A 14,341-nucleotide genomic window follows, 5' to 3' on the forward strand; every position below is an offset into this window, starting at 1 on the left:
GTTCATTTTCTCTTTAGTTTCAACTGCCCTAGGAGCTGTATCAGTGAAGAAATTGCTTCGGCATATGTCTGAGGAGATTTTGCTGCCTGTGGATTCCTCTAAGATTTTTGTGGTTTCCCATCTTATGTTTAAGTCCTTTAGCCATTTTTAGTTTGTTTTTGTGTATGGAGTAAGCTGATGATCTAGTTTTATTTTTTTGCATGTATCTGACCATATTTCTCAGCACCATTTATTGAAGAGACCCTCTTGACTCCATTGTATGCTCTTGTCTCATTTGTCAAATATTAATTGAGCATAATGGCTTGGATTGATTTCTGGGTTCTCTCTTCTGTTCCATTGGTCTATATGTCTGTTCTTGTGCCAGTACCAGGCAGTTTTGAGAACAGTGGCTTTGTAATACAGCTTGATATCTGGCATTGAGATCCCACCTACTTTGTTCTTTCTCAGGATCGCTGCAGCTATTCGGGGTCTTTTTTTATTCCAGATGAATTTTTGGAGAGTTCGTTCTAGATCTTTGAAGTAGGCCATTGGTATTTTAATGGGAAGTGCGTTGAATTTATAGATTGCTTTGGGTAGTATGGACATTTTAATGATGTTGATTCTACCAATCCAAGAACATGGTATGTTCTTCCACTTCTTTATGTCTTCCTCTATCTCTTTTTTCAACGTCCTGTAGTTTTCTGAGTAGAGGTCTTTTACCTCTTTAGTTAAGTTTATTCCTAGGTAGCTTAATTTTTTTGGTGCGATGGTAAATGGGATTGTTTTTATAATCTCTCTTTCTGAAAGTTCACTATTGGTGTATAGAAATGCCTCAGATTTCTTGGGGTTAATTTTGTATCCTGCTACATTGCCAAATTCATGTATTAAGTCTAGTAGTTTTTTGATGGAGTCTCTAGGGTTTTGTATGTATAATATCATGTCGTCTGCAAATAAGGACAGTTTTACTTCCTCTTTTCCAATTTGGATGCCTTTTATTTCTTCTTCTTGTCTAATTGCAATGGCTAATACTTCCAGGACTATGTTAAAGAGGAGTGGCGAGAGTGGGCATCCCTGTCTTGTTCCTGTTCTTAGGGGAAATGGTGTTAGTTTTTGTCCATTGAGTATGATGTTGGCTGTGGGCCTGTCATATATGGCTTTTATTATGTTGAGGTATGATCCTTCTACTCCCACCTTGCTGAGAGTTTTTATCAAAAATGGGTGTTGGATTTTGTCAAATGCTTTTTCTGCATCAATTGATATGACCATGTGGTTTTTTTCTTTCAATTTGTTTATGTGATGTATCACGTTTATTGATTTGCGGATATTGTACCATCCTTGCATCCCTGGAATAAATCCTACTTGGTTACCTCCTTAGTTAAGTTTATTCCTAGGTATCTTAATTTTTTTGGTGCAATGGTAAATGGGATTGTTTTTGTTTCTCTTTCTGTGAGTTCATTATTGGTGTATAAAAAGGCCATAGATTTATTGGTGTTAATTTTGTATTCTGCTACATTGCCGAATTTTTTTTTTGCATCTTTTGAGTATCAATTTTGCACCTTTGTTTCACAAATATATAAACATTTTTGTATATTTCTTTTTTAAGCAATAAGCTTCTGTGATAATTTAATTTTTAACAGTACTCATAAAATAATGAATGCTTAGTTGATTTAATGACTATGTCCTTATATGTGAAATTTAATTGGTCTCTGAAAAAAATTCTCTGACAGTCAGTATATCATTTGCAAGGAGCTAAATACATTTCAAATCAAAATTTTTCTGACACTTTAATATCATCCCATATTGCAGCTTTAATTTTTGAAGTATCATATTCCCTCATTATATCAAACTCAAGTTATGGCTGACTCCACTTCTGAGCTTCTCTCATTTGCTCTTCAATTAAATAAAGATCAAATCTGATTCCCTTGATATTAAACTTTGGATGCTCCCAGCATTTGGACCAGCCCTTAGGCTTCATTTTTACTTTCAGGCAATTAACAGGAGCTTCTTGGCTCAATTCTTGTAGACTTGGCTTCATATTAACATCAACAGTGCTGTACTCAGGAAGAGCATCTCCTAAGTATAGCAAGCTGTCATCCAGCTGTTTCTCTAATTTGACCACTTGGATCTCCTGGATTCTAGGATTATAGAGTTCAGAGAAAATCTCAACACTTTGTCCTTCAATAGTATTCCTAAGGATAAAAGTGGTTCCAAGTCCTGCTCCTGATCTCTGGATGCAAATCCCCAGAAACTGGCTGGTTTTTCCATTGGCATATGGGTTGGCCCGAGTAACACTAAGAATGCTTCCAACATAGAACTTTGGGGTGTGGAATACTTTTCTCCTTTATAACATACCTTTTCTTTCTGAAATTTCAGAGGATTTGTTTTTCCTCTTTGAATGGATTTTGGTTGAGTTGATTCAGTGGTGAGAAAGTAGAGAGCTGTGTTAACTGTCTATGAATGAGGTCTGACTATAGGGAAAGAAACTAGTACCTCAAGTCACACACAAAAACAGTCTCATTATTATAGTCCTTATGTTTTCAACTCTAAACAATAACTCTATATGCCTAAATATCCAGCAATAGGGAGTAATTGGATACATTATAGTACAACCATTCTCTGAAGTAAATCTGTCAGAACAAAATTTGCTTCTACTAATACATACCAGCTTTGTTTTTGGGTTCCCAGCCATCAGCAGATGCCTGCCTTTTCCTAGTAATACTCTGAGTGTTGAGGGTAGGTAGATGGCAGACCACCCAGAGGAGCTAAGCCATGAGTCACTCACTTAAAGCAGGGAGAGCTATGGCCATTATATTTGGAGGGGGATTAGGTATGTGCCAGAGGTGGGGGTCCAGTATCTGTCCCTGAATGGAGTTTCCAGAAGTCCCACATTGCAAAAACAAATTTGTACAACAAAAGTTGTACCTCTTAAAGGGTTTAATATCTTTAAAGAATTACTTTGAAATTACATTTGTGAAGGTTACAATGAAAAGATGACACAGGAAGGAGTCTGAAAGCAGGAGCGGTCAACACCTCTGTGTGCTGTGCCAGTTTGCTCCCCCAACCGCCAGGGTTAGGCTTCCCTGTCCAGCCGCCCCTGCCTCGGTTTCACGTCTCTTAAGTTAGATAAAATTTGTGTCTTAGTTTGGGTTCCCGGAAGAAACCTAAGAGAAGAATTTGAATGTAAGTAGTTTATTTGGAAGGGGGTACTCAGAGAGGAGGGAAGCCAGAAAAGAAAGCCACCTGTTAATGGTACACTAGCCAACCAGCTCCTGCCGTCTCTGTATAACTGGAGCTTAATGTACACCTAATAACTCTGTGAAAAAGAAAAACATGTCAGAAAACTAGTCATGTTACACAGTGTGAATCCTACAGAGATTCATGCCAGAAGAATTCTTTCTTTTAAATTAGTTGTTATGTGGGATGCCATAGCTTGGGCTTTTGTCCCTTTTATTTTATTTAGTTATATGCCATCTAAAACAAGTATGGCAAATAGTATAAGCTCAGACATCAACTCTGATTGAGTGATGGCACACTCCAGAGTTGTGATGAGAAGGAACCTGAGTGTTCATTCATGCTCAGAAATAAAACCAAAGATTATTGACATGAAGGGGGAAGAGCAATACTCATGCTTTGTGACTGCCATCCCTAACCTAGCTGTCATCCATACCCTGTTTATTTATTTGTCCAGGCCCAACAGAACATACTGTAAGAACTTGATAACAACGATCTAGGTATCTTTTAAAATATTATAGCTAGAATATCATGATTAGTTCATAATAAGAGAAGTTAAATTAATTAAAACCACAGGACCATTTTTTTTAAAAAGTCTACAGATTGACAATTATTAAAAAGCATGGGTGAGTTTTGGGGGTAAGAGACTCTCACATGTATTTTTGTGAGTATCAAACTGGTGCAACCCCTTAGGACAAAATAATATAAGAATTTTAGTGTCCATGCCTTAGATTCAGCAATTTAAGTCTAGGAAACTAACTCACAAGTATACTCATATGTACACATAAATGTACTTGAGGTATATTCCCTGCAGAAATGTTAGTGATAGCAAAGATTAGAAACAACCCAAGTACCCATCACTAGGGGAAATGTTAGATAAATTGTAGTACATTCAGACAATGGAACACTAAGCATCTGAAAAGGTTAATAAAGATAGTGTATGTAGTGATAAATATAGAAAACTCTTCATGATAACTTGCTAATAAAGGTACAAAATTTAAAAAGAGAAGGAAAGACACACACACAAAAGTAGTACACATGTATATTTGTTCATGCAAATTATATATTTAAATGAAAAAATGTGTAACAGAGGTTACCTCTGAGGAAGAAATATTTGAGGGCAGGTAGATAGAAGCGAAAGGAATACTTATTTACACTCTCCCACTCATATCTTCTCAAACTTTCTTTGATTTTAAAAAACATGTTAATATATATTTTTAAGTAAAGAAAATGAACCCTTAGCTAATTCTAATTGTTCCCTATCCTACTACCTTTTCTTCATTAATCTTAATGTGGAAGGAAGGAAGGAAGGAAGGAAGGAAGGAAGGAAGGAAGGAAGGAAGGATAGGGAAGGGCATGGAAGGGAGAGAAGGAGGGAGGAAAGATCTCTCCTATTTCCTCATGCAGAGAAAATCATCGTTAATATTTTTGGATAATTTTTTGGTATATTGATACTGCCATCTAGTCTTTTTTTCCTCTGCATAAGTATTTCTTTGTCTTTTAAAGTTAAAAGTGTGGTATCACATTGCACATAGGCTTATATTTTCGGCCTTCCACCAATTTTTTATTATTATAAGAATCAAGTTAAGGATAGATACTGAACAAACTGAACTTCCCACATTTTCTATGGACAGAATTTGGGAGTTCAATGTCATGGTTAAATTTATTAACAATATTAGATTTATCAGAAACAAGATAGCATGTTCCTTCTTTTAATCTTCATATCCTTAGCATTTCTCACAGTGTCTGCTAAAGAATAAGTCTTGGGAGATAATTCTCCATGAATTTCGCACATTATACACATATTCCAGGTAGAAGCATTGACTGCCTTTGTTCTGGACTGTTTTTCAAGGATGTCTGTATAGCAAACTGCTTTGGAAGAGTGAAGAAGTGTCTACCTCAACAGTAATAAGCAGGTGTGTTTGCTATTGAGTATAAAAGACCTGGTTTGCCAAGGTCAGAATTCCTCTCAAATGCTGACACTGGTTACTGCTACTGCTGTAAGTCTGTGTCTCTGACTCTGGAGTCTCATTTCTAGTATGTCTGCCAGCTTCTATGAAACTGTAACAAGCTAACTTGTTAAGTTGAAAGTAGGGTAAAATCTCATATCCTTCACAGCTCCTGAGAGTAAGTGCTCAAAACAAAAGTTCGTTGAATTAAATAATTTCTAAAATGTTTAGGGGACTTACTCTTATGACTAATCAACAGTTGCCTTCGTAAAAAAGCCCAAGAACATCTCTTGGCTAGGAGCTCTTTCACAATACAGTATATTTTTATTATAGTACCAGTGTGTGTTAGTCATCTTGTGTTTATTTTAGATATCAGTGTTGACTTAAAAAGGTTGTCAGCAGTCTGTTTGGACTTGACTAAACTTTCAGTTGTGTGATGGAAACCGATTATTTACTTAAGCATTGCCTAGTCCTGTAGGAATGACAGATTTTGGGTGGCTTCTACTTGTTTCTGCATCAGTGTCCCTCATGGATGAGGACATGGTTTTTTGTTTTTGTCTTTTGGTGTGTTTTAAGTGTTTTATTTTTTTAATATCTTTATTGTTGAGAGTATTACAGACATCCTCCCCTTTCCCTCTCCCCTTGCCCTTCTTCACCCAGATCCTGCCCCACTCTAGGATTTCACTACCTAATTGTCTGTGTCCACAGGTACTGCATATAACTTCTTTGGTTAATCTCTTTCCACTCCTCCTTCCCCCTTCCCATTGAGATTCATCAGTCTGTTCATGTTTCTATGCCTCTGATTCTATTTTATTCATCAGTTTGATGCCTTGTTCATTTATTTGTAGATTCAACTGTTGATAAATAGGCATTTATTGCCATTTGTTATTAATATTTTTTCTTCTTTCTCCTTCTTCTCCTTCTTCTTCTTCTTCTTCTTCTTCTTCTTCTTCTTCTTCTTCTTCTTCTTCTTCTTCTTCTTCTTCTTCTTCTTCTTCTCTTTTTTCATTTTTTTTCTCCTCCTTCTCCTTCTCCTTCTCCTTCTCCTTCTCCTTCTCCTTCTCCTCCTCCTCCTTCTTCTAGAATATTCTTCAACATTTCATGTAATACTATCTTAGTGGTGATGAACTCTTTTAGATTTTTCTTATCTGTGAAGCTCTTTATCTGACCCTCAATTCTAAATGATAGCTTTGCGGGGTAGACTAATCTTGGTTGTAGGTCCGTGCTTTTCATCACTTTGAATATTTCTTGCTTTTCTCTTGCTGCTTTTAAGATTCTCTCTTTGTTTTTAGCCTTTTGCATTTTAATTCGGATGTGTCTTGATGTGCTCCTCTTTGGATTCCTCTTGTTTGGGACTCTCTGTGCTTCCTGGAATTGTATGTCTATTTCTTTCACCAGGTAAGGAAGGTTTTTTGTCATTATTTCTTCAAATAGATTTTCAATTTCTTGCTGCCTCTCTTCACCTTCCAGCACCCCCATAATGCGAATGTTGGTACACTTGAAGTTGTCCCAGAAGCTCCTTACACTGTCTTCATGTTTTTGGGTTGTTTTCTTTTTGCTCTTCTGATTAGGTGTTTTTTGCTTTCTCAGCATCATTTATTCTACTGTTGTTTCCCTGTAAAGTATTCTTCATTTCAGTTAGTGTATCCTTCATTTCTGACTAGTCCTTTTTCATGTCCTTGATGTTGATATTAATTTCCTTGAAATTCTCACTAAGTTTCTTGACATTCTCACTAAGGTCCATGAAGCTCTCATTAATTTCCTTGAGCAACCTTATAACCATTGTTTTTAACTCTATATCCAGTAGTTTCCTTGCTTCCATTTCATTTAGTTCTTTTTCTGGAGATTTCTTCCGTTCTTTCATTTGTGACATTTTTTTTCTATCCACATTTTGGCTGCTTCTCTGTGTTTGTATTAGGTAGAGCTGCTATGTCTCCTGGAAATCATAATGTGATCTTGTGTAGTAGGTATCCTGTAAGGCCCAGTGGCTCAGCCTCCCCAGTCACTTGAACGGGGCACTTTAGGGGGGTCCCTGTGTAGGTTGTGTGCACTGTCTTGTTGTAGTTGAGCCTTGATTGCTGTTGGCATCACTGGGAGGAATTGACTCCCAGGCCAATTGGTTATGAGGGCCAGCTGTGACTACAATGGAAGAGTTGCTGTGCAAGAGACACCCTATGGAGCAGGACTTGCTTCAGTGGGGCTTTGGTGCTCACTGAGTTCTCCCCTTGACTATGCTGATTGTGGATACTGTAGAGTTGTAATCTGGTGTGGTATGAAGCTGTCCACTGAGTGCTCTGGCTCTTGGGCCTCCTGGGTGATGCAAAGTTAACCACTGCCTGTGTCCTGCTTAAGACCACCTGGCATAAGCTACAAAGTGATCTGCAGATGGCTGCTACTTGTGTTTGTCTTAGAGATGCCTAGTAGAGGCCAAGTTGTGAACCTTGCTAGTGCTGGGCCTGAGGCCACTTATCAAGAGATATGGGCGCACTGAGTCCAGCTGCTGCTTTGAGAGATTTTAGGCAAGTCTGAAGCCTGAGCCAGAACAGGCCATTCATATGGAAAAGACACTGCAAACAACTTGGGTGGGGCTGCAAATTAGGTGGGATGGGATCTCAGGGAATCACTAGGGTGGGGTGAACAGTGAAGGCCAGGTTGATGGAGACTCAGATATAGTGCCTGCCAGTCAGCTCTACGGGAAATGGCGGGGGGGGGGATTTCCCAGCACTTTTATCTGGGAAAAAGCTGTTCCCAAGTTCTTGCCCTGATGCCACACAATTTATTTCCTCCATGTATGTCTCTGGATCCTTTCAAGCTGCTGCCACAGTGCTGGAGCTCAGAGGGAGTAAGTCCATTCCTTTAAGAGGAACTTCCTAGGACTCCAGCAGCCTTCATATCACTCAGCCTCAATCCCAACTGGTTTTGATAGCCAGAAGTTATGGGAACTTCTCTTCCCAGGACTGGAACTCTGGGCTGAGGGGTCTAGTGTAGGGCTGGGACTCCTTGCTCCTCACAGGAGGCCTCTGCAGCCAAGATATCCCTCCTGATTAAAAAAATGCCACACATGGTTGTCGGACCAGCCATTCCATGCCTCTGCTCCTCCTACTAGTCTCAATGTGTTTTCTTCTTTAATTATCTAGTTATAGGACTTCCATTCAGCCAGATTTCAGGTGAGATTCTAAATGATGGTTCTTCTGTATGTTATTTGTATTTTTGATGTGGTTGTGTGAAGATCCGAGTATCACTGTTTTCCTATGCTACCATCTTGATTTCTGCCGAGGCCATGGTTTTGGTATACAGAGCTAAAGTTGTATTTCTCTTTATAAAAATAACAACAAATTATCTTCAGAATGACACTTTCATCTGGAACGCTCAATACTGACTTTGGTGTTTCTTTTTCCATTTGCTGCAGAGGGGAATTTGTTTTTCTCCCCTTTTTAAAATGCCTGGCAACTCTGAGCCTGGAAACCCTTTTCCAAAAGAAAGTGTCCCAGTCTTTCTGCAATGCCTGATACCCAACAGCCATCTGTTCCCCTCCTGTTAACCATCAGTCCAAGATCCTGGGCAGAGGGCTGGTGCCCATCAGCTGGGAATCCCGGAAGAAATATGCTTTTCAAGATAAACAACTGATTTAAGGTCAATCATCATTCATAACTATCTTAGAAGCTATATGGCATGTCAGGAGGGAAATTGATAGGATCCAGGAAACATAGGTTTGCTTCTAGACTGGCCTTTTTGTCTGGGATCCTGGGCAAATCATTTGACATCTCGGAATCTTAGTTTTCCCACTTGTAAAATAGTAACAATGATACCTGCTTTGCCTATATCATAATGTTGTTTTGAGCATCAAATGAAATAGCTCAATTATGGTTAGAAAATGGAACAATCTTACAGCCATTTTTTCAACATTTTGGCTATAAATTTAGAAGGGCTTTGAAGACTATAAAGATCTGCATAAATAGAGGCATTCTTAGTAAGCAGTGTATCCACCACACTCTTTTTGAGTTTTTGCTTCTTTTTTTCTTTCCACTGAGGAAAATGTTACTCTAAAAATCAAGCCAATACACCCTTGAATACTATGATTGAAATACTTCATGATTGATATATTTAGATCATGGAACACTGATTTTTTAAAATATATTTTTATTGATTTCAGAGAGGAAGGGCAAGGGAGAGAGAAATAGAAACATCAATGATGAGAGAGAGTCATTGATTGGCTGCCTCCTGCATGCCCCACACTGGGGATGTAACCTGACTGGAATCGAACTGTGACCTCCTGGTTCATAGGTCAATGCTCAATCACTGAGCCACACTGGCTGGGCCACTGACCTGGTTTTTAGACATGTTTATATGATAAGCTGGACCACAGCAATCAAAAGTGAATTAAATCAGCATTCAATAAAATAATATAGAAATTGTAATTTCTTTCTGACTCATTAGGTTTTCCTAAAAGAGTTAAAACTCGGGCAACTACCCTTGACCCAATTTGTCCCAGCAAGACCCTGAACAGGATAAAGAATGGCTGTCTAACAACTTGTCGACTTTTGTCATGAATCGGCTCCCTGGGTGGCACAGAGAGACTTTCCCAATTATGAGATGGACTGATCACACAAGGAGCTGGTCATTGTGGCAGCAAGTCACTATTGCTGTGATCAAAAGTTGTATGTTTTGCCCTGACTGGTTTGGCTCAGTGGATAGAGCATTGGCCTGCAGACTGAAAGGTCCCAGGTTCGATTCCAGTCAAGGGAATGTACCTTGGTTGTGGGCACATCCCCAGTAGGAGGGTGTGCAGGAGGCAGCTGATCGATGTTTCTCTTTCATCGATGTTCCTAACTCTCTATTCCTCTCCCTTCCTCTCTGTAAAAAATCAATAAAATATATTTTTTTTAAAAGTTGTATGTTTTGCCACAAAATGGGAGAAAAAGAGTTAACATACTATTCATTTGTTAGTTTTTGTTGTGTGGCATAACAATATAATATTAAGACCTGTTTCATGGAAATATGGAATAAAATTCATAAATTATATTCATCGAGATATTTATAAATGTGACAGAAGGAATACATATTTCTTTGTTTGTTTGTTTGTTTGTTTGCTAATCCACACTCAAGGATATTTTTTCCATTGATTTCTAGAGAGAGTGGAAGGGAGAGGGAGAGACAGAGAGAGAGAAACTTCAATGTGAGAGAGAAACATCAATTGGTTGCCTCCTGCATGCACCCCAACTGGGGCCAGGGATCGGGTTTAACCAAGGTACATGCCCTTGGAAGGAATCAAACCTAAGACCCTTCAGTCTGCGGGCTGACACTCCAACTGAGCCAAACCAGTTAGAGCCATATTTCTTTTTATAACTTAAATAACAACATACAGAAACTAATTCATTTCCTTTTGATTTTAATAATTACTACTAAATGTGTTTATTGGTCTTAATATAAAGTTTTAATGATACTGAGGAATGCAAAAATGCTCTAGAGAAGCATTTTTTAAACTTCTTCAAATTTCATCTTTAGGATCATTTTATAGTGTTGTCTTACTAAACTGTAATTACCAGTTTCATGTTCTTATGAGATAACCCTTTTTTATAATTGATTTATGGCTTGGCTACAAGATTAAAGTGGTGAATTATTTACATGAAGATATTATGATTCACTCATAACGTGCTGTTTAAAGATATTTTTATAGTTCTGAGGCTGCTGTATATGCTTAAGGTATTGAAGGTATGATGATTTCCTAAAATATTCCATGAATAACACATTATGAATTTTAATTCACTTTAAATATATACTATATATTTTTTACATAAGACCCCTAAATCGACCATCTTGTTAATAACCCATATGCATTTTCAAAATAAACAGTCATTCCGATTTTCTATTATAAAAGACCAGCTAATATTTGAACAGATAAAACTGGAGGATAGGGTCCTCACTGGCAGTCACATCAGTCTAGCTGAAAAGATGCAAAAAAAGCCCATCATGTTTTATGTGTTTTTCTGCCTAATGTAATGTTTATTGTTATCATCTGTTACATAACAGCATCAATATTGGTAAATTAATTTGAGAACAAACTAGGATTCATAGCACTCATCTCTCCAGACAAACCATAAAGAATCTAAATGTTCTGATATACTAATTCACTTTCATTTGTTTGCACTTATTTAACACAAATGTGTTCCTAGCCAGGAATATTTCTTCCTTAATGTGCTATCATTGACCTTTGTCTTTCCCTTTGGATAAGTAAGGCTTCTAATTATTTTTATGATGGAAAAATCAAACATATACAAAGGCAGAAAGAATAGTACAATAAAATTCATTGCAACTGTCATGCAGCTTCAACAAAGTTTAACACGTGGCCAATCTCATTTAACCTTCCATACTTCGTGTCATTTCATCCCCAAATACTTTTCTGTGTTTCTCTAAAAGATACATATAAGTCTTAAAATAATAACCATTCACACAGTATGGGATATGGTTTCAGTGTTAGAAGAGTTTAGCCAAGTCTAGGCTGAAGATTAAAAAATGTTTCCTGGGACTTAACAATTATGCTTACAAATAGTTGTAGGTTTAAATATTTATTTCAAAACAGATGAGCCATTGTATTCTGTGATGGCTTACAATTCCAATTGGTTGGCACTTGCCCAGCCATTTCTAACATTCTTTCATAACTATTTGTGGGTGGATGGATGAATATGCTGGTGGCTAAAGCAAACTTGGAAAACTTTTCATGTTCTTCTCATTGAGGCTGGTGGAGCAGGTGAGGGGGAGGGGTTATACAGCCATAAAGTAGCAGGGAAAGATTCTCTGAGGTCTGCCAGGTGCAGAGGAAACTCTACTTTTCTTTGGCTCTGTACTAGTCTCAAGCTAGGGACACTTCTTTCTTACTGTGTTGTCATTGACTTTGCCTTTCTCTGGCCCCAGGGGTCTTATACAACAGTGAGAAAAGACATAGGGAGACCCAATATTCTATCAATACTAGAGGTCTGGTGCACGAAATACATGAACAGGGGCGTCCTCTCAGCCCAGCCTGCACCCTCTCCAATCTGGGACCCCTCAGGGGATGTCCAACTGCTGATTTAGGCCTGATCCCACAGGCCTGCCTGCCTGATTGCCCCTAACCACTTCTGCCTGCCAGCCTGATTGCCCCCTAACTGCTCCCCTGCCAGACTGATTGCCCTCAACTGCTCTCCCCTGCCAGCCCGATCACCCTCAACTGCCCTCCCCTGCTGGCCTGGTCACCCCTAACTGCCCTCCCTTGTAGGCCTTGTCCCCCCGCAACTGCCCTCCTCTGCAGGCCTGGTTGCCCCCAACTGCCCTCCCCTTCCTGCCATCTTGTGGTGGCCATCTTGTGGCGGCCACTTCTGACGATGTGGGGGCAGCCATCTCGTGGCGGCCATCATGTGATGATGTGGAGGCAGCCATCTTGTTGCAGCCAACTTGTGATGACGTGGGGGTGGCCATCTTGTGACGACATGGGGGGAGCCATCTTGTGATGACATGAGGGCACGAGGGCCACCTAGGCTTTTATTAGTATAGATATGGAGTGTTTGCATAGATTTTTATAGCTTACCAAGTATTTTCATAGATGTCATGTTTAACCTTCACCACAATACTGCTAGGTAGCTATTACTCTTATGGTGACTGAGCCATAAGCTAAGGATCAAAGCTAAAGGATTTACCAAGATTGTGCAGGAGATGAAGCTGGGGCCCAAGGGTCTTTTGGCATGCTCATGGTTGCTTTGTTTTTCTGGGCTGTCTCTGGATTAAAGCTTTTTAAATAAATTCTGAAATGATAAAGAATGAAGAAAGGAGTGTGGAATGAGTTTACAGTGAAGCATCTTAAAGAGACAAGGCAATAGTGGACCTCCTTTTCCTTCTCAAATCTCCTATTTGGGAATGAAGCTACCCTTGTCTTCTCTTGGAGGGATGGGTCTCATTATAGTGATTTCTATCTTTTTTTTAAAAAAAATTGTTATTGTTGAAAGTATTACATGTGTCCATTTTTCCCCTCATTGCTCTCTCCCCCCTCCCCACACCTCCCTCAGCCCTCACCATGATTTCTATCTTAACAGTAGAAATGGAGTCAGTGTGTTGATTCCAAGCCCCTGCCAAAGAAGGGTTCTTCGCCTGGGCCCAGGGCTAGGTTTCAGCAGTCCATAGGCTTGGATGAAAAAAATGTTGTTTTCTGGAACCTCTACTACTTCCCTCAATTATGAATGTAGATTTCAAACCATAGTAATTATTAACTGTTCCTCTGTACCCAAGAGAAACAAAAGACATTTTCTTGTAACATTATGATTGTAGTAGATATCTAATCACTACTTCAAAAATAGTAGCTACTAGACTTGTGCCTAGATCTTATTATTTAATGTCTTAAAGCACATATGTTATTATAAAGTTTTAAAGCCATTTTGCTGATTGTATCTAATCTAATAAAAGAGAAACATGCAAATTGACCATACTTTCGCTACACCCCAAGCAATGCCCACCAGCCAATCAGAGTGACTATATGCAAATTAACCCAACCAACATGGCGGCCGGCAGCCATGGAGCTGGAGCAAACAGGAGGCTTGGTTGCCTGGGTGATGGAGGAAGCCAAGCTTCCCGCCATCCCTGGCCAGCTGTGGCCTCCACTAAAGGCAACAAAGTTTCAATAATAGAAGCTAAATAAATCCCAGATACCTGCTTCCAGCTAGCCTCCACTGGGAGCTTGGGTGGCTGGGGACTGTGGCCAGCCTGCAAACAGCCATCAGCCCCTCACCCAGGCTGGCCAGGCACCCCAGGGGGGACCCCCACCCTGAAGGGGCTGTGGCCAGCCTGAAAACAACCATCAGCCCCTCACCCAGGCTGGCCACACCCTCAAGGGATAAGGGTCCCTGCTGGGGGGCTTGGCCATCCTGCAAACAGCCCTCAGCCCTTCACCCAGGCTGGCCAGGCACCCCAGCAGGGAACCCCACCCTGAAAGGGGTGTGGCCAACCTGAAAACAGCCCTCAGCCCCTCACCCAGGCTGTCCAGGCACCCAAGCGGGACCCCCCCCCTGATCTGGGACACCCTTCAGGGCAAACCAGCCAGCCCCCACCCATTCATTCACCAGGCATATAATAAAAGGGTAATATGCAAATTGACCCTAACAGCAGAACAACTAGGAATGACTGGTCACTATGACACACACTGACCACCAGGGGGCAGA

The 14,341-nt window shown here is 39.8% G+C and overlaps 1 pseudogene; it reads right to left on the bottom strand.

Moving 5' to 3' along the window:
• Positions 1–1,744: 1,744 nt before the first annotated feature.
• Positions 1,745–14,341, bottom strand: part of LOC102253472 — a 26,580-nt pseudogene continuing 13,983 nt past the window's right edge.

This window comes from Myotis brandtii, unplaced genomic scaffold, assembly GCF_000412655.1.
Source record: "Myotis brandtii unplaced genomic scaffold, ASM41265v1 scaffold179, whole genome shotgun sequence".
Lineage (NCBI taxonomy): Eukaryota > Metazoa > Chordata > Mammalia > Chiroptera > Vespertilionidae > Myotis > Myotis brandtii.